The following is a 25,143-nucleotide window of genomic DNA, read 5'->3' as shown; positions in this document are numbered from 1 at the left end:
CTTACGAAGTTGTAGTATAATTTACGAACCAGGTTCAGACTACTGGTTCTCTGAAGTTCCAAAAGTATGGTCGCATACATATTTCCGCGGACCGCACAATTTTGAGTGTGGCCGCACAAAACCAGGTTCAAACTACTGGTTCTCTGAAGTTCAGAAGTGTGGTCGCACATATTTTTCCGCGGACCGCACAATTTTGAGTGCGGCCCTTACTTTTCATGTATCACATTCTGCCCTAACTCAAGATCTGCGGACCGTACAATTTTGTGTACAGTCGCACAATCAAAAATAAAACGGCACTGACTTAGGTTTTGCAATTATTTGCACAATTTAAACATGGTATTTTCATATAAAACATGATGAATGATCTACCCAGTCCCAATGAGCACACTTGAAATTACCTACACAATTTCAAGCACACATGAAGAACATTTGACATTTTAGGTCTAAAAATAACTATACTAATTAAGAACAAAAACTAAAAAAATTGAAAAATCTAAACATGGATTGAACATACCAGTGATGAAGGATGCAGGTAAGAATCTACACTGATGAAATGAATGTGGATTGTGAGGTACTTTGTGTGCACTGTGCTTTCTTAGGTATTAAAAGTTCAGAGTGTGTAAAGTTGTAAATAGTGCAATGAGGTCCTATTAATAGGTTGACCAAACTCGGTTAAAATTGAAGGTGAGTGCGGTCACACAATTTTGAGTGCGGTCCTCACTCTTTACCTAAACCTTGCTGAAGTTCTGCGGTCCGCAAAAAAGTGAGTGCGTCCGCATAAATTTGTGCGTTCCACACAATTTTATGTACGGCCGCAGACTGGCCTTTTCTATACAATTCAAAACTTCAGAGACTTGGAGTTTTGGGTCTCCAGTTGTGCGGCCGCAGATTCTTCTCTGTTGTGGCATACAAAATTGTGCGGTCCACATTTTTTCAATACTTGGCCAATTGTTTCGAACACAGTACCTGCAATGCGCACTCATTCCTACAATTTACTTCAAAACCAGCTAGCTTAATAGAAAACCTATCTAAAAAAGAAGAAAATAAAAAAATAAAAACAAACATGGGTTGCCTTCCTAGAAGGACTTGATTTAACATCGCGCCACGACGTAGATTACCATCAATCACTTGAAATGAATTAACGCCACGACGTGGCCATCATCAACTTTTCCAAGATAATGCTTTACCTGGTGACCATTGACTCTAAACACTTCATCATTTTTGTTCTTCAAGTCTAATGCACCAAAGGGTGTCACATTCACAACCTCAAACGGACCACTCTACTTAGACTTCAACATTCACGGGAACATTCGTAACCGAGAATTGAACAATAATACAATATCACCTTATTTGACCTCCTTGTTCCGGATGTACTTGTCATGGAGGTAATTCATCTGCCCTTATATAAGGACGAACTTGTATAAGAATGGTACCAGAATTCATCAAGCTCATTTAATTGTGCCACCCTTAAGTTGGCGGCGACATCCCATTCAAGATTAAGCTTCTTCAATACCCACATAGCCTTGTGCTCAAGTTCCACCGGAAGGTGACAAGCTTTTCCGAACACTAACCGGTATGGAGACATACCAATCGGTGTTTTGTAAGTCGTCCTATAAGCCCAAAGAGCATCATCAAGTTTCTTTGACCAATCCGTCCGGTTGGCATTCACTGTCTTTGACAAAATACTCTTGATCTCCCGGTTGGAGACTTCCACTTGACCGCTTGCTTGAGGATGATAGGGGGTCGAGACTTTGTGAGTGACACCATACTTGGTGAGTAAGGTATCAAAAGCTTTGTTACAAAAGTGCGATCCCCCATCACTAATAATGGCCCTCGGAGTACCGAATCTTGTGAAGATGTTCTTTTTCAAAAATTGCACCACACTTCGAGCTTCATTGTTGGGTAAAGACACGGCTTCAACCCACTTTGACACATAATCCACAGCTACCAAAGTATAAATATTCCCACAAGAGCTCACGAATGGACCCATGAAATCAATGCCCCACACATAAAAAATGTCAATATCCAAGATGATGGTGAGGGGCATCTCATTTTTCTTAGAAATCCCACCGTCCCTTTGACATTCATCACAATGCTTGATGAGATCGCTAGCGTCCTTGTAAAGAGTAAGCCAATAGAATCCACAACTCATCACTTTTGTTGCAGTTCTAGCTCCACCATGGTGACCACCATATGGTGAATAGTGGTAAGCCTCAAGAATTTCCACTTGTTCTTCCTCCGGTACACATCGTCAAATCACATCATCGGTACAAATCCGGAAGACATATGGATCATCCCAATAATAGTCAAGGCAATCCAGTTTGAGATTCTTCCTTTGGTTTGAAGAGAACTCATTCGATACAATACCACTCAATAGATAATTTGCTAAGTCGGCGAACCATGGAATCCCGGTCATTGAAATGGCTAGAAGTTGCTCGTCGGGGAAGGAATCATTTATCTCAGGGTCATCATGTGGCCTCCCCTCCGCCTCTAAACGAGACAAGTGGTTCGCCACTTGGTTTTCACTACCATTGCAGTCTTGAATATCTAGATCAAACTCTTGAAATAGAAGCACCCCCGCATTAAACTTGCCTTTGAATCCCTTTTGCTCATTAATTACCAAAGTGTTGCATGATCGGTGTGGACAATCACCTTTTTACCCATCAAGTACGGGCGAAACTTCTCCATAGCAAAGACAATAGCAAGTAGCTCATTTTCGGTCACTGTGTAGTTGACTTGGGTATCATTCATGGTCTTGCTAGCATAGTAGACCGGATGGAAGATTTTGTTGATACGTTACCCCAAAACTGCTCTAACCGCCACATCACTTGCATCACACATGAGCTCAAAAGTCAAGATCCAATCTGGTGCGGTGATAATGGGAGTAGTAGTCAATTTGACCTTGAGCAATTCGAATGCTTTCATACAGTCCTCATTGAAATGGAACTTGGCATCCTTCTCCAACAGTTTACACAAGGGGTTCACCACTTCGAAAAAAATCCTTGATGAATCGGCGATAGAACCCCGCATGACCCAAGAAGATCCTCACTCCCTTCACGGATGTAGGGGGTGGGTGTTTAGAGATCACCTCTATTTTGGCCTTGTCGACCTCAATACCATGCTTTGAAATTTTGTGGCCGAGGACAATGCCTTCCTCGACCATGAAGTGATATTTCTCCCAATTAAAAACTAAGTTTGTTGCCTCACATCTTGCCAAGACCTTATCCAAGTTGTTCAAGCAATCATCAAAAGAATTTCTGACCACGAAAAGGTCATCCATGAAGACCTCAAGAAAATCCTCCACCATGTCGGTGAAGATGGTTATCATACACCATTGAAAAGTCATCGGTGCATTGTATAACCCAAATGGCATTCACGAGAATGCGAAAGTACCATTGGGACAAGTGAAAGTAGTCTTCTCTTGGTCCTCCGGAGCAATAAAAATTTGATTGTAGCCGGAATATCCATCAAGGAAATAATAGAAAGCTCGACCGACCAATCTATCAAACATTTGATCAAGGAATGGGAGTGGGAAATGATCTTTCCGAGTGACTTTGTTGAGATTCCGATAGTCCATACACAATCTCCACCCGGTCACCATTCTTGTGGGGATCAACTCGTTCTTGTTATTTGTGACCACATTCATGCCCCTTTCTTTGGGACACATTGCACCAGAGAGGTCGACGAACTATCAGAAATGGGGTAAACAACCCCGTCATCCAACCATTTTATGATCTCTTTCTTCACCACCTCTTGCATTGATTCATTTAATCTTCTTTGATGTTCAAAGAAGGGTTTGACATCCTCCTCCAAAATAATCTTGTGCATGCAAAAGGCGGGGCTTATACCCCGAATATCCGCCAATGTCCATCCTATAGCTTTCTTCTTCTTTTGTAGCACCGCTAAAGTAGAGTCTACCTGCACGTTAGTCAAACAAGAGGAAAGAATAACCAGTAAAGTAGAACATGGCCCAAGAAATTCATAACTGAGATATGGAGGCAATGGCTTTAACTCCAAAGTGGGAGGCTCCTCGATTTAGGGCTTTGTTGGAGGAGTCTTCCGGTTCTCAAGATCTAAGGACAATTTTCGAGGTTCATGATTGTACGACCACATTCCTTGTAATGCATTTACACATTCCACATAGCCTTCCTTCTCATCATCATCATCATCATGATTAAGCAATACAGCCTCCAAAGTATCATCAACATTCATCATGGCAATAACATCATCAACAATCACCTTAATCATTAAGTCCACAAACGAACAAACTTCATTGCTATTTGGTTGCCTCATAGATTTGCATACATGGAAAACCACCTTGTCATCGCCCACCCGGAAGATGAGCTCACCAGCTTATACATCAACAAGATCTTTCCCCATAGCAAGGAAAAGTCTACCCAAGATAATAGGCACCTCATAGTCCACTTCGCAATCAAGAATCACAAAGTCCGCCGGGAGGATGAACTTTTCAACACGAACCAACACATCATCAATAATACCCAATGGTCTCTTGATAGTACTATCCACCATTTGTAACCTCATAGATGTGAGTCTTGGTTGCCCAATTCCCAAAGTTTTGAACACCGAGTAGGGCATCAAGTTGATACTCGCCCCTAGATCACATAGACCTTTGGTAAAGTCGGCGCTCCCAATAGTGCAAGGGATTGTGAAAGTGCCGGGATCTTCCAATTTCGGAGCCATTGAGTGCAAAATAGCACTCACTTAATATGTCATATTGATAGTCTCACAATTCATTTATCTTTTCTTTGTCACCAAATCCTTTATGAACTTTGCATAGCCGGGCATTTGTTCCAATACCTCAATAAATGGCACATTAATGGATAAGTTCTTCATCATATCAATAAACTTCTTGAATTAGTTCTTGCTATTTTGCTTGGCGAGCCTTTGAGGGTATGGAGGAGGAGGCCTTGGCATTGGTGCCTTGGCCTTTGGCACTACAGGTTCTGGTATGTCAATCACATGTTCCCTAGACGGGTTCACTTCTTCTTGAGTCTCCTCCATATTTTCATCAATACTAATTCTCACTTCATCATTAACTTGAACCACATTTCTTGGAATTTCATCTTCTTGAATCACTATATCATCATCCATAATTCTTCTTTGGTTTGAGGTTGCTTCCTCCCCACCTTCTCTACTCCATATGGTTACGGCCATGGCATGTCCCGTGTTGTTCCCACCCTTCGGGTTCACCACCGTGTCACTAGGTAGTGCCCCCTAGGATGAGTGTTTAAAGCTTGTATATTTTCCCTAATTGAACCTCCAAATTGCGGATTGTAGTGTTGTGAGAGGCTAGTTGAGCATCAGAGTCGGCATTCTTCTCCATCATTTGTTTGAACATATTTTCAATCCGTCCCATCTCATTATTGGAAGAGCTATAACCATGAGACGGATAAGGAGGCGGGTTGATTGGTTGTTCATACATCAGGGGCCTTTGAAAGTCCGACCCCCGATTCCCTTGGTTATTATTCCAACCCCCTTGGTTGTTGCCTCCCCAATATCTTTGATTGTTGCCGCCCCAATTTCCTTGGTTACCTTGATTATTCCAATTGCATTGATTATTGTTATTGTTCCAATTACCTTGATTGTTGTTACCACAACTCCAATTGCCTTGGTGATTTTGATTGTTCCAATTTCCTTGATTTCCTTGAGATCGACATTGTTGTTGATTCGGGCCTTGAGAGTTGTTTATTTGCCCTTGGTAGTTGTTCACATATTTCACTTCTTCTTCTTGCTCATTATATGATTCGTCTTGGTCAAACCCACTATCATCTTGCACAAATTATTCCACACAATTTTGCACTTGTTGACCCTTTTGCCTTCGCTTGTTCACCATCATGTTGACACCTTCCATTGCATTTACTTCCTTAGGAACTTGAAATTGTTGATGTTGAGCTTTGGCTAATTGATTCATTGTTGTGGTCAAGTCGGAAATTACTTGCCCATGATCATGCAATTCTTCGTGCAGGTAAATCATATTTGGATCACCTTGAGGATCATTAGCTCTACTTTGACATGCCGATGAAGTATCCGCCATTTTATCTAAGATCTCACAAGCTTCGGCATATGGCATTGTCATGAAATTCCCACCGTCAAGTTTGTTGACCACGCATTAATTTGTAGTATTGATCCCCCTGTAGAAGGTTTGTTGAATCATAGCCTCAGTCATATCATTATTCGGGAACTCTATCACCATAGTACGATACCTCTCCCAAATCTCGTGCAAAGGCTCATTGGTCCTTATTGAATGCTAGAATCTTGTCTCGAAGAGTAGCCATATGCCCGGGAGAAAAGAACTTGGCAATTAATGTTTTTGCCAATTCATCCATGTATGGATAGAATGGTTTGGCAATCTTTCTAACCAATCAAAGGCTTTCCCTGTGTAGAGAAGGGAAATAGCCTTAACCTTAGAGAATCCTCGGAGACGTTGGTCTGTTTACTCTCCCAACAAGTGTCCACAAACCCCTTCAAGTGTTTTTATGCATTTTGACTCAGAGCCCCGATGAAGAATCCTCGTTGCTATAGCTATGTGAGCATATCATTGGTGATTTGGAAGTTGCCCGCCCTAATGCGGGGCGGGACTATGGCACTTGTGTATCCTTTGTTTGGCAACACCCGGTGTGGAGACGCTCTTGGTGGAGGTGGAGGAGGGACGGGAATATTGTCATGAGGTGGTCGGCCTCGCCTATTTGCTTGAGGTTCAAGAGGAACCTCGTCACCTTGGTCATCGTCCACTTTCTCCCCCAAAGGCAAGTTTCCGAGAGGATCATTGTTGAGATCCATTTTTGTACCTACAATCAATTCACAAAAGGTTAGTAACTCGGAAGGAAAAGAAAACAAGTCACATATAAAATCAAATATATAACTAAATCCATTTTTAGCTCACCGGCAACGGCGCCAAAAATTTGATGTCGCCCAAATTCATACCATTGATTGGGATTGTGAAGTGGTCGATGCAATTATAATTACTCAACTTTGAGTCATGGTCGATTTCTCAGAGAGCTTATATTGTATTAGGTATATACTTAGATTAGGTGTATGATGTGCCTAAATTGCACTTCCACATACTTGGTTGTTTCTTTCTACTTCTAAAATTTATGCTATTGTTTGTAAATATAAAGCTATAGAACGATATTTTTGGTGTTGTTATTTTTCAAGTTTATAAAAGATCTAGGTCTGTGACCATCACCTAGGTGGTTACCTAATGGGTTGTGGTCTTTAGGGAATGTTTCGGTTGGAGTGTTATATAGCAATCAAGACGCGATTACCCACTCTATACCTCTCGGTAGTTAGAGTGGTTTTGCCCGATTTGTCTTTCTCAAGTCCAAATGGGTAATTCACAAAACCGTTGATATATGCTCAAGTTGGGTCTTACTATCTCTAGATTCAACCCTTTAATTGGGGCTATCAATTTCTTGTTAGCCAAGTTTTCCTACACTTAGTCTCTCTTTCTCAAGTGGAGAATAAGTCAATTAGGCATGAATCAATGTTTGCAACTATTAATTCCTAAATTCAAGCAAGAACTAGGCTAAATATCATACACCCAACCTTAAACAAGCCCTAAATTAAACACCCATTAGGCACTCACACTAGGATTGGGTCACAACCCTAGCTAGAGATTTAGCTACTCATAGGCAAAAATGAAGAAACTAAGGAAGAAAATAAGATTAAACTCATAATAGATGATGAAGGGATGAAAATCCAATGTTAAAATGATAAACTAATACAAAGTTTCCCAAAGCAGTAAAGGAAGAATGACTATCTACTTTCTGGAGTTCAAACTTAACCTAAATTTGACAAAAACAACTATTTATACACAACTGAAATTATCGGACAAAATTACCTCTGCGGAGGTTCTGCGATCGCATAATTCTGTGTGCGGTCCGCACTTTGAAGCCGGGCTTGACATGATGTACTTTTGTGGCCGTACAATTCTGGGTTGCGGCCGCACGTTCAGATTCTGTGGACCGCACATTTTTTAGTGCGGCCGCACTCTTGAATTTGAGCTTGACATGAAGGACTTCAGCGGACCGCACATTTCTGAGTGCAGCCGCACTCTTGAATTCTACGGCCGCACAATAATAGTGCGGTCTGTATTTCTTCATTGACTCAGAACACCATCTCTCTGAACCTTATCTTCTGCAGCCGCACTCTTGAATTCTGCGGCCGCACAATAATAGTGCAGTCCGCACTTCTTCATGAACTCAGGACTTCATCTCTCTTAACCTCATCTTCTGCGGCTGCATAATTATTGTGTGGTCCGTACTTTGTAAAGGATTTTTTCTGTCAGAGGTCATTCACAGTCTGTGGCCACACTCAATATTGTGCGGTAAGCACTTTGCTCTTTTTGCTTGGTTTTAGTCCTTGTCCAAAAATACTCCTTCTTGAGTTGAATTTCATCGTTTTGGCTCTTTTTCTAATGCTCCTGCAAGTAAGCACATTTTATCAGTTTTCGGAAATACCTTTAAGCATTTTTGAGCTAAAACTAATGTAAAAGAGTGCAAATAAGTAGTCAAAATACCTACTTAACATCTTCGCAGACAACTTTCCTACCTTTTCTACACCTTAGTCAAGCACTGTATTCTTATTTTTACAGGTGTCATAAAAGATAGAGAGAAAGGGAAAACACTGAGAGGTTGTGTCGTTGTTCGTTTCTTTGGTGAGCGAGTGAAAACTAAAGTGTCGTTATTGGTGAGCGAGTGAAAACCAACTCTTTATCGTTTGTTGGTGAGCGAGTGAAAACCAACCCTTGTAAATGTTGGTGGTGAATGCTAGAAACCACAAAAGCTGTACTCAACCCAATTTACAAATATCTCCAAAAGATAACACTTTTGCAACCCAAGAGGACTGGATTAGGATACCACATTGGTTCCGAACCAGTATAAAAAATTTTGGTGTTATTTACTTTATCGCCCTCATATTATATTATGCATCTTTACTGTTTCTTGTAATTTGCACTTGGTTAAATTGAAGAACTAACGATTTTATGCAGACTGTCTCTGTACCAGTCGACTAAGTATATACTGTAATCGACTAAATTTTTAACAGGCGTACAATCCACCTTTCCCCTCTTGTACTTTTAGGTAAGTCGATTTTCAAAGAATTATTGACATCTATACCTGAAGGGCTAGAACTTCCCTTTTGGGCAATGTTATATAAGATTCACCTTATAACATTAGATTTTCATCTTTTAATCTAATATTATGAATTTTATCTTCTTTTCATCTTTGATTTCTGCTATTTCTATGAGTAGCTAGACCCATAGCTAGGGTTGTGACCCAACCCTAGTGTGGGTATTTAATGGGTACTGAATTTTAGGGCTTGAATATTTATGGGTTAGTGATATTTAGCCTAGTTCTTGCTAAAATTGTAGAATTAGTGGTTGCAAACACTGATTCATGCCTTTATGACTTAGTCTGTTCTTGAGAAAGAGGGACTAAGTCTAGGAAAACTAGGCTAACAAGAAATTGGAGTGAACTCAAAAAATTAATAGCCCCAATTAAAGGGTTAAGCCTAGAGATAGTAATACCCGACTTGAGCTAATATCACGTGACTTGCATGAATACCCATTTGGAGTTGAGAAAGCCAAATTGGACAAAATCACTCAAACTATCGAGATGTATAGAGTGAGTACTTGGGTATGATAGCTATATTATGACCCCAAATTAATCAAGCTTGCACTAGATTCTTGCTACCCGTTAGATATCCACCTAGGCGGAAGTCACTACCCTTGTCCTTTTAAACACTTGAAAACCAACATCAAAAAAATATTGTACTTAGCTTTAATCATTGCATAAAATATAATCGAATTGGAAGTAGAATCAAAACCAAAATGTGTGGAAGCGTAATTAGGAACAAAACACGCATCTAGACTTAGATATAAACCTAATTCCAAATAAATTAACTCCATGTGGATTTGATCCCGACCTTGTTGGGTAAAACTGCATCGACCATCCTCGCTATTCAATAGTAGTGCAAACTTGGACCCGATCAATATTTGGCATCGTTGCCGGGGAGTTAGACGGTCTTAGCTATATATCTAACTATTTGTGTGTTTTGTTCTTCTTTCCTTCCGTTTTTCTAATTTTTGTGTGTCAATTGCTTTTAGGTACCAAATGGCTCTTAACGAGGTCTTCAGACATATTCCTTAGGGGGGGGAGCTAGATGAAAATGAAGTGAATGAGGTTCATCTTGAACCTCAAGTACAAAGAAGAGGTTGCCCGCCTCATGACAACGTTTCAAACCCTCCCCCACCTCCTCCAAGGGTAGCACACCGGGTGTTGCCCAATGAAGGCTACGTAAGTACAATAGTCCCGCCCTGGATTCAGGCGGGCAATTTTTAAATAACCAATGGCATGCTTACTCTATTGGAACAAAGGGGTTTCTTCACCGGAGCTCCACATCAAAACGCATATAAGCATCTCAAAGGTTTTGTAGACACATGTTGGGGGAGCAAGCAGACGAATGTATTTGAGGACGCTTTGAGGTTAAGGTTTTTACCTTTCTCATTTAGAGGGAAGACTTTGGATTGGCTTGAGAGGCTACCCAATCATTCCATCTCCACTTGGGATGAGTTGGTCGAGAAGTGCATAACAAAGTTCTTTTCTCCGGGACATATGGCAACATTGAGAGATGAAATCCTTGCTTTTAAACAAGATCCAAATGAACCGTTATATGAGATTTGGGAATGGTATAGGACAATGGTCAAAGAATGCCCAACAACGATATGACTGAAGCAATGATCCAGCAAACTTTTTATATGGGTATCAACACAACTAACTAGTGTGTGGTGAATCAACTCGCAGGGGGTAACTTTATGAACATGCCATATTCAGAAGCATGTGAAATATTAGATGAGATGGGGGACACCTCTTCATCTTGGCAAAGTTGGGCCAACGTTCCTCAGGGTGACCCTAAGGGAAACAACTACCATGAATCAGTTAGCCAAGGCACAACTTCAGCAGGTTCAGGGTCCAAAGCAAGTAAATTCCATGAAAGGAGTGAATGTAATGGTTAACAAAAGGAGACAAAGAGGTTAACAAGTTCAACACAATCAGGATCAATTTGAGCAAAGTGGTAGTGGGTACAACCAAGATGGCTCTTATGACGAAAAAAGTGAAGAGGTTCAATATGTGAACAATTACCAAGGTCAACAGAGCAATGCTCCAAATCAACAACAGTGGAGATCACAGGGAAACAATCAAAATTGGGGCAACCAAGGCCAAGGGAATTGGAATAGTGGCAACAACAACAATTCGAACAATTGGGGGAACAACAATCAAAATTGGAGAAATCAAGGAAATAACCAAGGCAATTGGGGTGGCAACAATAATAGTAATTGGGGAGGCAATGGAAACCAAGGGGGTTGGAATAACAATAATCAAGGGAACCGCGGCTCGGGATCTCAAAGGCCTCCGATGTATCAACAACCCAACAACCCACCTCCATATCCATCACAAGGGTAAAGTTCTTCCAACAATGAGATGGGATAGATAGAAAGTATGTTCAAGAAAATGATGGAAAGAAACACCGACTCCGATGCCCAAATAGCTACCCACAACACTTCTATCCGCAACTTGGAAGTCCAAATGGGTCAAATTTCTCAAGCCTTGAATACTCGCCCTAAGAGGGCACTACCAAGTGATACGATAGTAAACCCGAAGGGTGAAAACAATACGGGCCATACTATGGAGGTGAGTACAAGAAGTGGTAGAGGTAGAGTTACTAGTACCTCCAATCCAAAAGAGATCGTGAATGATGATGTGGTTGTGCAAGAAGAGGATGAGCCAAGAAATGATGAGAATGTGAACGATGAAGTGAGGATAAACATTGATGAAAACGTGGAGGAGACATAAGATAATGTGAACCCGTCTAGGGAATACGTGATAGACATACCAGATTCGGTAGTGCCCAAAGCCAAGGCTCCTTTTCCAAGGACTCCTCCACCATATACTCAAAGGCCCGCAAAGCAAAACAATGAGAACCAATTCAAGAAATTCATTGATATGATGAAAAGTTTGTCCATAAATGTGCCTTTGGTTAAAGCTCCAGAACAAATATCGGGATATGCCAAGTTCATGAAGGACTTGGTAAGAAAGAAGAGGTCAATATATTCTGAGATGATCAAAATTACACATCAAGTGAGTGCCATTGTGCATTCCATGGCTCCAAAACTAGAAGATCCCGGTACTTTTACAATTCCATGCACTATTGGTAGTGCCGATATTTCCAAAGCCTTGTGTGATTTGGGAGCGATCATTAATTTGATTCCATATTCTGTGTTCAAGACATTGGGGATTGGGAAACCAAGACCTACTTCCATGAGGTTGCAAATGGTGTACCGAACAATGAAGAGGCCATTGGGGATAATTGATGATGTGCTAGTTCGGGTCGACAAGTTCATATTTCCTGCATATTTTGTGATACTCGACTGTGAGTTGACTATGAGGTGTCAATCATATTGGGGAGACCTTTCTTGACTACAGTGAAGGCCTTAGTTGATGTGGAAGCAGGGGAGCTCACCTTCCAAGTGGGCGATGAAAAAGTTATGTTCCATGTGTGCAAGTCAATGAGGCAGCCTAATAGCAACGAAGTATGTTCGTTTGTGGATGTTGTGACTGAGGTGATTGTTGATGACACAAGTGCTATGATTAATGTGGAAGACCCTTTGGAAGTTGTGTTGTTGAATCACGATGAGGATTAGAAGGAAGGCTTGGTAGAATGTGTAAATGCTTTGCAAGGACTGGGATCCTACACATATGGACCCCGAAAACTTTCCTTGGACCTTGAGAACCGGATGACTCCACCAACAAAGCCCTCAATCGAGGAGCCACCCACATTGGAGTTGAAGCCCTTGCCTTCATACCTCAGGTATGAGTTCTTAGGCCCTTGTTCCACACTACCTATTATTCTCTCTTTGTGCTTAACTAACGTGCAGATAGACTCCACCCTTGCGGTGCTTCAAAGAAGAAAGAAGGCAATAGGTTGGACATTGGCGGATATTCGGGGTATAAGCTCCGCCTTTTGCATGCATAAAATCATATTGGAGGAATATGCCAAACCCTCCGTGGAACATCAAAGAAGGTTGAACGAGGCCATGCAAGAGGTAGTCAATAAAGAGATCATCAAGTGGCTAGATACAGGGGTTGTGTACCCCATTTCTGATAGTTCATGGACTTCACCGGTACAATGTGTCCCAAAGAACGGGGGCATGAATGTGATCACAAATGATAGAAATGAATTGATCCCCACAAGAACTATCACTGGTTGGAGGGTATGCATGAATTATAGGAAGCTGAACAAAGTGACTCGGAAAGACCATTTTCCATTGCCATTTCTTGACCAAATATTGGATAGACTTGTCGGACGTGCTTATTATTGCTTTTTGGATGGGTATTCCGGGTATAACCAGATTCTCATCGCACTGAAGGCCAAGATAAAACCACCTTCACTTGTTCGTATGGCACATTTGCATTCTCAAGGATGTCGTTTGGTTTGTGTAATGCACCGACTACGTTTCAGCGGCGTATGATGGCAATATTTATGGATATGGTGGAGGAATTCCTCGAGGTGTTCATGGATGATTTCAGTGTTGTGGGGATTCCTTTGAAGAATGCTTGGATAATCTTGATAAAGTGTTGGCCCTATGTGAAGAGACCAACTTAGTGCTTAATTGGGAGAAGTGCCACTTTATGGCGAGGAGGGCATTGTCCTCGGCCATAAGATCTCCAAGAACGGTATTGAAGTGGACAAAGCAAAAATTGAAGTGATATCAAAACTCCCTCCTTCGACTTCCATCAAGGGAGTGAGGAGCTTTCTTGGTCACGCGGGGTTTTACCGTAGGTTCATCAAGAATTTCTCAAAAGTGGTGAACCCCTTGTGCACATTGTTGGAAAAAGATGCCAAGTTTGTGTTCAATGATGATTGCATGAAAGCTTTTGATCTACTCAAGTATAGGCTGACTACCACTCCCATCATTACAACACCCAATTGGAGCTTACCATTTGAGCTCATGGGTGATGCTAGCGACGTTGTGGTAGGAGCGGTATTGGGGCAAAAAATCAACAAGATATTTCATCCGGTCTATTATGCAAGCAAAACAATGAATGACGCCCAAGTCAACTATACGGTGATCGAGAAAGAGCTATTAGCCATTGTCTTCACCATGGAACCGTACCTCATGGGTACTAAAGTGATTGTGCACACCGATCATGCGACACTTCGTTATTTGATGAGTAAAAAGGACTCTAAGGCTAGGTTGATAAGATCGGTTCTTCTTCTACAAGAGTTTGACCTTGAAATCATAGACTGAAAAGGGAGTGAGAATCAAGTGAGAACCACTTGTCCCGCTTGGAAGAGGTGGGGAGGCCCCATGATGGCCTCGAGATTAATGATTCATTTCCGGATGAACAATTCTACTCCGTGTCTTTGACTGGGATACCTTGGTTCACCGATGTGGCTAACTTTCTTGTGACAAACATTGTTATGAATGAGCTCTCTTCTAACCAAAGGAAGAAGCTCAAACGGGACTGCTTGGATTATTATTGGGACGAGCCTTATCTTTTCAAAATTTGCAATGATGGTGTTATCCGGAGATGTGTTCCGGAAGAAGAGAAATTGAGTATTCTTGAAGCTTGCCATTCCTCACCCTATGGTGGTCACCATGGTGGGGCGAGAACTGCTACAAAGGTCCTAAGTTGTGGATTCTATTGGTCTACCTTGTACAAAGACGCTAGCGAGCTCGTTAGGTGTTGTGATGAGTGCCAAAGAGCCGGTGGAATTTCCAAGAAGAATGAAATGCCTCTCACCACCATCCTTGAGATTGATATTTTTGACGTGTGAGGCATCAACTTTATGGGACCATTTGTGAGTTCATGTGGGAACACTTATATTCTTGTCGTTATGGATTATATTTCCAAATGGGTTGAAGTTGTGGATTTTCCCAACAATGAGGCACGAAGTGTGGTGGATTTCTTAAAGAAAAATATCTTCACAAGGTTCGGTACCCCAAGGGCTATCATTAGTGATTGGGGTTCTCATTTTTGCAACAAAACCTTTGCCACTTTACTTTCCAAGTATGGTGTCATTCATAAGGTGTCAACCCCCTATCATCCCCAGGCAAGTGGACAGGTTGAAGTCTCCAACAGGGATATCAAGAGCATTCTATCCAAGTCTGTCAATGCAAACTTGACTGATTGGTCAAGGAAACTTGACGATGCTTTATGGGCCTATAGAACAACTTACAAGAATCCAATTGGTATGTCTCCGTACCGGTTGGTATTTGGGAAAACATGTCATCTTCCGGTTGAATTAGAGCACAAGGCCATGTGGGCGCTGAATAAATTGAACCTTGAATGGGATGTAGCTTCCAATCTCCAGGTAGAGCAACTAAATGAACTTGATGAGTTCCGGTTCCATGCTTATTCCATCTCATCCTTGTATAAGGACAAGATGAAGTACTTACATGATAAGTATATCCGGAACAAAGAATTCAAGGAAGGTGACTTGGTTCTTCTATTCAACTCTCGGTTACAGATATTTCCGGGAAAGCTCAAGTCGAAGTGGAGTGGTCCTTTCGAAGTGGTACATGTGACTCCTTTCGGTGCTCTAGATTTGAAAAACGAGAATGGTGAGATCTTTAGAGTCAATGGGCACCGAGTGAAGCACTACCTTGGCAAGATTGATGATAGCCATGTTGTAGCATTGATCCATTTCAAATGATGATAGTAGCATGCGTCGTGTCGCGACATTAAATCAGGCGCTTCTTGGGAGGCAACCCATGTTTTTTTCTTTCTTTTGATTTTCTTCGTAGATTAGACATTGTTTTGGACTAACTGGTTGTGAAGTGTATGTAGGAATTGGTTATGCAGTGCAGGAAATTGACAAGGAAAAAATTTGGCTAAGTAGTGAACTTTCGCGGACCGCGCTCAAAATTCCGCGAACCGCATGAGCACTTCGCGGCCGCACAATTTTGCGCACGGGCGCGTAACTGAAATGGGCAAAATGCCAACTCTCTGAAGTTGGCCTGTCAAAATTCCTTCAGAGTTCGCGGCCGCTTTCAAATTTTTGCGGTCCACACAAATTGTGCGGCCGCGGCTAGTTTTTCGTTGACCGCGCCCGTGCATCTGAGGAAGATCTACAGAAAGGTAAAGAGTGCGGACCGCAACAAAATTTCGCTGCCACACTCAGGTAAGGCGGTGGGGTCACTGGGTTCTGAGTATAAATAGGAGTTCTTGAAACTTTTCACACTTTACGAACCCTAACCTCTCAAACTCACCTAAAGCATTGTGCATCTTTACTTGATTTCAAACTCATCCTATTCTCATCAGTTGTCGATTTCCTACCACATTTTACAATTGGTATGTTCATTTCAATAATTTGATTTTATCCTTTTCTTTTCTTTTCTCTTTGTTTTAATTTTTCTTTTTAGATAGGGTTAGAATCATGCCAAAATGTCAAATTAATGCTTAATTTTTGATTAACATATGGGTAGTGTTTGTATGCATATTAGGGGTTGGGGTTAGTAACTTTGCATGTTTAATTGCTAAATTCTTGGGTAATTAGTGAAAACCTTACTTTTAAGTATTCATCAGTGCCGATTTATTTTGAATTTTGCGGTCGCGGTCATTTTTCCGCGGTCCGCGATAGGGTATACAGTCGCATCCAAAATTACACGGTCCGCGATACCCTAGCTTCAAGGCACTGATGGTTGTTTATAATTCGCGACTGTGGTCAATTTTGTGCGGTCCACGATTGGTCTGTCGCGGCCGCACCCAATTTTTTACGGTCCGCACGTTTGAACTTCAGAGACTCTATCATTTGCCTTTGCGGCCGCGTTCATTTTTATGCGGTCTGCGATTGGTCTTTCGCGGCTGCACTCATTTTTGTACGGTCTGTGGTTGATCAAGTTCAGAGAGCCAGTAGTCTGAGCCTGGCCTCTTTGCGGCAGCATTCACTTTTACGCGGTCCGCGATGGGCACTTCGCGTCGCACTCATTTTTGTGCGGTCCGCGATGCCCTGTTCTGAGAAGCATTGTTTTTCATTTCATCTGCTCTGCCTTAACACATGATTGAACCCCAATTCTAACTGTCTTTCACTACTTGTGTGTTGCAGAAAATGGTGTGTGCTCGTGGGAGAGGAGACACTTCAAAGGGGAGGGCATAATCGTCCTGAGGCGGGGGTAAAGGAAAGCAAACCTTACCCTTAGCAGCCCAAAGGGTAGTAGGCAAAAAGGCTACCCTCGTTAGACCTCATGTCGAATCCTCTGACACAAGTGAATACCTCCCATCCCGGGAGACTTCCGAGGGAGAATCTGCACAATAACAACCGGAGGCTCAATCAAAACCATTCCGATTGGTCATTGAACCTACCTCCTCTTTTGGATCGTCTGATGGCTCAGAGGGAGGTAGTGAGGCATCAGAGTCATCTTCCCCACCTGCTACAACACCTGCCTCAACAGCTGCCCCAATAAATATTGATGATGATAACGAGGTCCCGGATGACGTGAGAGGGGGTGATACTAAGGTCGCTCACACTTGAGCGACAGTTCATAACAAGAGACCTTCTTCCCTACAACCCAAATGTACTAAAACAATTTGAGGAGAGAAAAGGGTGAAAGTACTTCACCGGCAAAGTGGTGGATGCAAATGAGTACCTTGTCAAGAAGTTCTACGCGAATGTTGCCCACATAAAAAAAGGTACCACTGTGAAAAGGTCCGGAACTTGAAGATCCGGTTTGATGGCCACACTCTAAACTCATATGCCAGATTTGAGGATGTGGAGGCAGTGCGGTACTTGGAGAAGCTGGCATTGGATGAAGCAGCTCATCCATGGCTAGCAGAGGCATTAGCTATTCTAGGGACAACATCGGCATGGCTCACAGGTGGAGTCCCAATAGTCAGAAACACCCTTATCTTTGAAGCCAAAGGGTGGTCCACATTTGTGTGCAACCGGCTTGACCCTTGCCAGCATGATAATGTCCTCCCACTCACCCGGGCAATATTGATAGCTTCCATCATGGTGGGGTATCCAATTAATGTGGGGAACCTGATGTCCTACCATATCTCCAAGGCGGTTGGCAAAGAAGAAATATCCTATCCCTACCCCAACTTCATCACTGAGTATCTCGAAGACCAAGGGGTAGAAAAGAGGCATTTTGATACGAAGATGAGGCCTAAAACACCTTTGTCCTGGTATAGCCTCCAAAGAGCGGACAACCCTAAAGCCAAGGGTAAATCTACTACCTCCACTAGACAGCCTAAAGAGCCAAGGGTAGTGGCCACCGGGTCAAAGCCTTCCACAACAGAAGGTTCTTCAGCTTCCATGCCTCCTCCTTCCTTCAGACCATCCATCATAGTGCCATTATCTGTGCATTAATCCTTCATCTACCCTCAGACTACACTGCGGGTTTCACAGACACTATCCAGCCTCAACAACTGGATGCAGGTAGCTACCATAAAGCTGACTGTCCTATCTAGTGCAATAGCAGCACAGTCAGCCCTAGCATAGCTTCAGGTACCTCCATCAGTGGTAGATTCATTGAAAGAGCTTTTGGGTAACCAGAAGAAGCTCCTGGAAAACCAAAAGAAGATCCTGGAGACTTTGGATGCACATGGTAATGTTATCAAGGATCTAGGAAAGCATGTGAAGAAGTTGAGGAAGACTCAGGACTCAAAAGAGTCAGTGGAGATGCTGAAAAAGGAGGTAGAGAAGATTGCCTCTGCTGGAGATATCCCACTGGACCTGTTCATGGAGGAGACAGCCCCCGCAGCACAGGCAGCAGAGTATGAGGCATCATATACAGCAGCTGGCTAGTCTGAGGAACTGGCTGCCGCTACACATATTACTGAGGAGATGATCCAGATGCTCAGCAACCCCGTGGTCCCCCAATTAGAGGATGTGGAAATCCAGTTAGAGGACATGAAGGGAGGTGATGATCCTATGCAGTGTGAGGACCCCACTCATGTTCCTGACTCGATGCAGATAGAGACCACATAGGGACTTCTCTTTACTCTCTAGCCTTTCCCTGATCTTATTTTTATATTAGCATTGAGGACAATGCTATTTTTTATTTGGCGGGGGGGAGGGGGGTCCATTTTGATTTGATTTGTGATGACATTTGGTATGTAATAACTATGATACTATTTTTCTTTATCTTTATTTACCGTTATTTTCACTTTTGGTATGTATATAATTTTACCATTCAATGTATATATTCATTTCCATTATGTATATATTCGTTTTCTCCATTTTGTACATATTCAGTTTACTTTCCGTAGTTTACTTCATAACTTCTTTCGTTATTTTTCCTTAATAGCTTATCTTCTTATTTCCTCTAGTAACATTTTTTAAAGTTTTTAGCTTCTTTTTATATTTTGTGTGAACAATAAGCCTTTGATTTTCTTAATGCCATGGTTCTTTCCAAAGGTGGATGTTGTGTGAACCGGGTGGCTCTTCCCAACGATGGATAGCGTGACAACCTTCTTAAGGGATCAATTCTATTTTCTTTTTGTTTTGGTGTATATAGTAGTAGTAATGAATAAAAGTATCTCAAGCAGGCTTCACTTGGTACTAACACATTTACCTTCGACCTCATGGTTAGAGACAAGTTGATTGGCAAAGATTAGCTCTAGTTGTGACCTTTAGACTCTTGAGTTGACTAAAACAATCATCGAGTGGTTTCTTGAGCCATTTATGATTTTCAATCTTAACTAGGGTTATTGTGGGCCCTCGACTCTGTTCTCTTTAACAATCCAGCAGCTTGAGATGTGAGGTATTGAATTGTAAGTCCAAGTCTCGTGCCAATAAGTCTAGAACGTGCCCTGAATGTTTGTCTAGGCGTAATTCTAAGTGTAGCTCGACTTGAGAAATGATTGTAGGCTCTCCTTGGTCCAATTTGAACTTTGAAAGCTTCCGTAGCCTACCAATATGATATCCCTAGTCAACCCCTTTCAGCCTAAGCCTTTTTCATTCAATAGCCACATTACAAGCCTCTATACGTTCTATAATAACCCTGCTTGGCACCCAATCTTTCCTTAGCATTCATGATGAACAATTGGCAAAAGCATAAGTTTGGGGGAGAGACGAGGAATTTGAAAATGATAAAAGGTTCAAATAAGAAGAATAATTGATGAAAAGAAAAGGGAAAGAAAAGGAAGAAAACCAAAAAGAAATACGTCAAAAAGAAAGTAAAGGTTGAAGGGATTCAAAGAACGCAATGATGAAAGGCATGGAATGATGATAAAAGGAGAAAAATGGTTGTCATGAGTAAGAAAAAGTGATTGTGTGTCTCTCTAGTTCCCCTAAGGAAGAAGAAAATGACTCAAAAAGTCAAGAAAGTATGAGCCGAAATGAGAAAATGGAGTGCTTAAGGAAAGATGAAACCATCATAGTTTGATAAGTCCTACCTTGATCCAAAAGCCTTCATTATATCCCATTAAAGCCCTATATGATTTCAAGTTGAATGAGCTTACATTAGTGGTGATTTACATAAGGGGTAAGCTTATGGTACTTAGAGCCGGACTTGTGGCATTCTTTTGAGAGTGATGAGCGCACTTCTACACAATCCTTATTTTTAGTGGTATATTCTAAAAAGTGAGATTTGCTCATGGAGAGTAGAGTAGGAGGAGTTTGGGATCCACAATGACCTACGTGATAAAGCGAGCTTCTTTGATGAATTAAATCAACTGTTGATGCTCTAGTGTCACATTAGAACTATAGTACTCAAAGGTTTATAACATAATATTGTTGATAATTCATTTGTGTTGAGGGTAATTGTTAGTCCCAATTGATGCTTGATGGAGTCACCTTAGGCCAGCTGAAATACCCTTTTCTTTTTCTTGTGGAGATGGGAATTACCCTATTTACTCGAGGACAAGCAAAAGCTTAAGTTTGGGGGAGTTGATAAGTAGGGATTTTAAACCATTGTTTGCTCTCTTTTACTTGTGTTTAGGGCCAACAATGCGTGAAGGTATTCCCATAAACTAATGTAATATGCTTGCTTGCAGGGATTGTTCAAAATGAGCCAAAGGAGTCATAATCAACTCATAAAGGAGTCAAAACTTGAACAAAAAAAACCAAGATTGGGCCAAAAGATGTGAAACGCGAACCGCACAAATATTGTGCGGCGGCGAAAGCAACAACACGATCGCGAGCACTATTTCGAGGTCCGCAAAAGAAAGATTCAGAGAGATGGATTTTTGGGCCAAACCATGAACGCGGACCACGTTAGAAAAGTACGGCCGCGAAAGTACCTGCGCGGCCACGATTGGAATTACGTGGACCGCGGTTGCTGAGGTTCAGAGAGCTTACATTTTAAGCAAAAACAAGAAGTGCGTTTCGTGTCAAGATTATGCGGCCGCAGAAGTCTCCTACGCGACCACGATGGAAATTACGCGGTCCGCGAAACCATGCTCAACCCAAATCCAGAAGTGAAGAACGCGAACCGCGATCATAATTACGCGGCCGCTAAAGCAAGAGTGCGGCCGCGGTCAGAATTACGCGGCCGCGTAACCTTCGCATGGGTATTTTTGTCCAGAAATTTCAGCTTAGTATAAATAGAACTTTTTGTCATTTTTAGAGGGTGTTGTTTATTTGCTAAGCACGTGAGACGGCTGGAACTTCCCTTTTGGGCAATTTTATATTAGATTCACCTTATAACATTATATTTTTATCTTTTAATCTAGTATTATGAATTTTATCTTCTTTTCATCTTTGAATTTTGCTATTTCTATGAGTAGCTAGACCCATAGCTAGGGTTGTGACCCAACCCTAGTGTGGGTATTTAATGGGTACTGAATGTTAGGGCTTGAATGTTTATGGGTTAGTGATATTTAGCCTAGTTCTTGCTAGAATTGTAGAATTAGTGGTTGCAAACACTGATTCATGCCTTTATGACTTAGCCTCTTCTTGAGAAAGAGGGACTAAGTCTAGGAAAACTAGGCTAACAAGGAATTGAGGTGAATTCAAGAAATTGATAGCCCTAATTAAAGGGTTAAAACTAGAGATAGTAATACCCGACTTGAGCTAATATCATGTGACTTGCATGAATACCTATTTGCACTTGAGAAAGCCAAATTGAGCAAAATCACTCAAACTATCGAGAGGTATAAAGTAAGTGCTTGGGTGTGATAGCTATATTACGACCCCAAATTAATCAAGCTTGCCCTAGATTCTTGCTACCCGTTAGATATCCATCTAGGCGGAAGTCACTACCCTAGTCCTTTTAAACACTTGAAAACCAACATAAAAAACATATCGTACTTAGCTTTAATCATTGCATACAATAGAATAGAATTAGAAGTAGAATCAAAACCAAAATGTGTGGAAGCATAATTAGGAACAAAACACACATCTAGACTTAGATATAAACCTAATTTCAAATCAATTAACTCCCTGTGGATTTGATCTCGACCTTGTTGGGTAAAACAACATCGACCATCCTCGCTACTCAATAGTAGTGCAGGCTTGGACCCGATCAGTACTCCCGTCTCACAAACGATAATAATGAGAAATAGTGTCTATGTATGAAAGTCATTCTTGGCTCCCAGGATGTATGGAAAATTGTAGACAGAGGGTATAAAAAACTCGATAATGAGGAAGTTCTGCCTTAAAATGAAAAAGATATATTGGTAAAGACAAGGAAGAAGGATCAACAAGCCCTCACATTCATCCACCAATGAGGCCATGTTTGAAAAAGTGGTTGATAGGTTATGTGCCCTATTATGTTTTGATGATCTAACAAACTAATGATAAGAACCAGATAGGGAACCTGTTACACATCCTCAAAGTGCTCAAGGATAACAAGTCTCAAGTCGGGCACAAGTTCCAATAATTAGAGTCGAAGAGATGACAAAGGGAACAAATGTACATCAGTTCACTTGCTGACTGTACCAGTCAACTGTCAACTGCTCATATTTGTAAAGTCACTGCAACTATTCCTCTTCACACACGCAACAGTGTGACAGTGCAGCAGCCACTTTATGGTGAATGCCTTGTATCGGATATTGCTTGCATCATCCAAACATCACTCAGATATTATTAACATGAAGTAATGAAGAAAATACACACTTGGACATCTGAGAATTAATCAAGTTTCCTCTCAAGTGTGTTTCCATCTTGCAAGTGACTTCCAGGCTTCAAGAACAAAGATCAACATAACGAATGACCAGATTCCAGCATTGTGTTATTATATGTCCTTAGTTGTGTTGCACCTTTGTTAGAGTGATTTACTTGTAATTCCTACTTATCTTAGCTAGAAGCATTGTGTAGGAAACCATTTGTAAAACCATAAACCTTGTGTTTATGTCTTGGCTAGAGTTAGTCGAGTTGTGAGCTTCATAATAGAGTTATTACAAAGAGGCTTGTAATAGAGTTATTACAAGTGAGTGATGGATTAAGAGTTTAATGCCTAGGTTACAAGAGGTTGTAATCTAAAAGTTGCTCGATTAGTGAAGCTGAAATCTTACGAGTGTAGGTCGTGGTTTTTAACCCAGTGAGCTGGAATGTTTCCACATAAAACTCTGTTGTGTCATTTACTTATCTCTTATTGTGTGTATTCTGTGGGAACCGATAGAGAATCGGGTTCTCTATACAGTATGGTGGACCCTAAGTTTCTATCAATTAGTATTAGAGCAGGTTCTTTCTATTAGACTAACACCTAGAAAGGATCCAAATGGCTGCTCCACCAAACTTTGAAGAAGGTCAATCAACCTATAGACCACCAAGATTCAATGGATAGTACTATGGATGGTGAAAGACAAGGATGGATGATTTTATCATGGATGAAGATTTAGAGCTCTGGGATGTTATCTGCGATGGACACTTTATCCCTATGAAGACCACTGGCGAACCAGTAGTGATAGTTCCCAAGACAAGGAAGGAACATAACGATGTTGACCGCAAAGCTATAGAGAAGAACTTTCGAGAAAAAAAGATCATCGACTATGGTATTGGACTAGACGAATACAATAAGATCTTTGCTTGTCAATCATCCAATGAGATCTGGGAATCTCTCCAAACGACACACGAAGGAACAACTCAAGTCAAGCCATCGAAGATCGACATGCTGACCACTGAGTATGAACTCTTCAGGATGAAGGATAATGAATCCATTCAGGACATGTACACTCGATTCACCTCCATCATTAATGAGCTTCACTCTCTGGGAGAAATCATTCCAAGGAACAAATTTTTCAGGAAAATACTTAGTGTACTAGTCGGTTCCTGGGATAGCAAGGTCAATACTATCACAGAGGCAAAGGATCTGCAAAAGCTGACCATTGATGAACTCATTGGAAATCTGAAGACATATGAAATGAAGAAAAAGAAGGATCATGAAAGAAGAGAACCCAAGAAGGAGAAGAACGTGGTCCTCAAGGCTGACAATAAAGACTCAAGTGGTGAGGATGCTGATATGGCTAACTTCACAAAGCGATTTCAGAAAATGGTTAGCAGGAATGAAGGTATTCCAAAAAGGGACAGCTCCGGCAAGCCAATAGGGTATGACTTATATCATAAATGTGGGAAGCCAAGACACTTCATCAAGGACTGTCCTTTCCTCAAGCAAGACCAGTATAAGCACAACACAGACAAAACAACTAAGAGGAACCCAGTTCCTAACAAAAGATTCAAGAAAAAAGAAGTCGCTGACAATGTTGTGAAACAAGCTCTTGCTATATGGGGAGATTCATCCAGCAAATCTGGAGAAGATGATGCACAAGGTGATACCTCCATGATGGCAGTTGAAAGTAAAGTAGCTGAATATGACTCTATCTTTGCCCTGATGGCAAAAACTGATGATGATGATGATTATGAGGTAAACTTTCTAGACGTTCAAAGAAATTTGAAGTCTTACTCTCAGAAAAAGCTAATATCTTTGGCAAATATTTTAATTGATGCTTATCACAGTCTTATAAATGATAAAAATACATTAACAGTGGAACTGGTAGAGGTAGAAAATGAGAGAGATGATCTGGTAGTCGTAGTGGTTGACCTAAAAGAAACCATCGAGGTTCTAAAGAAAGAAAAGGATGTTCTAACAAAAAAAATTGAAAACGTAGAAAATAAAATAGATGACTTGTTGGTACTTGTCATGGACCTAAAAGAAACATTAGAGGAATTAAAAAA

At 41.3% G+C, this 25,143-nt stretch overlaps 1 long non-coding RNA gene across 1 annotated transcript in view; it reads right to left on the bottom strand.

The window, feature by feature from the left end:
* Positions 1-25,143, bottom strand: part of LOC108943697 (uncharacterized) — a 51,281-nt gene that overhangs the window by 9,520 nt on the left and 16,618 nt on the right. The gene's annotated exons all lie outside the window — the stretch shown is intronic.

The sequence above is a fragment of the Nicotiana tomentosiformis genome, chromosome 6 (genome assembly GCF_000390325.3).
Source record: "Nicotiana tomentosiformis chromosome 6, ASM39032v3, whole genome shotgun sequence".
Taxonomy (NCBI): Eukaryota; Viridiplantae; Streptophyta; class Magnoliopsida; order Solanales; family Solanaceae; genus Nicotiana; species Nicotiana tomentosiformis.
The sequence above is the reverse complement of the archived record's forward strand: the minus strand, read 5'-3'. Positions and strand labels throughout refer to the sequence as shown.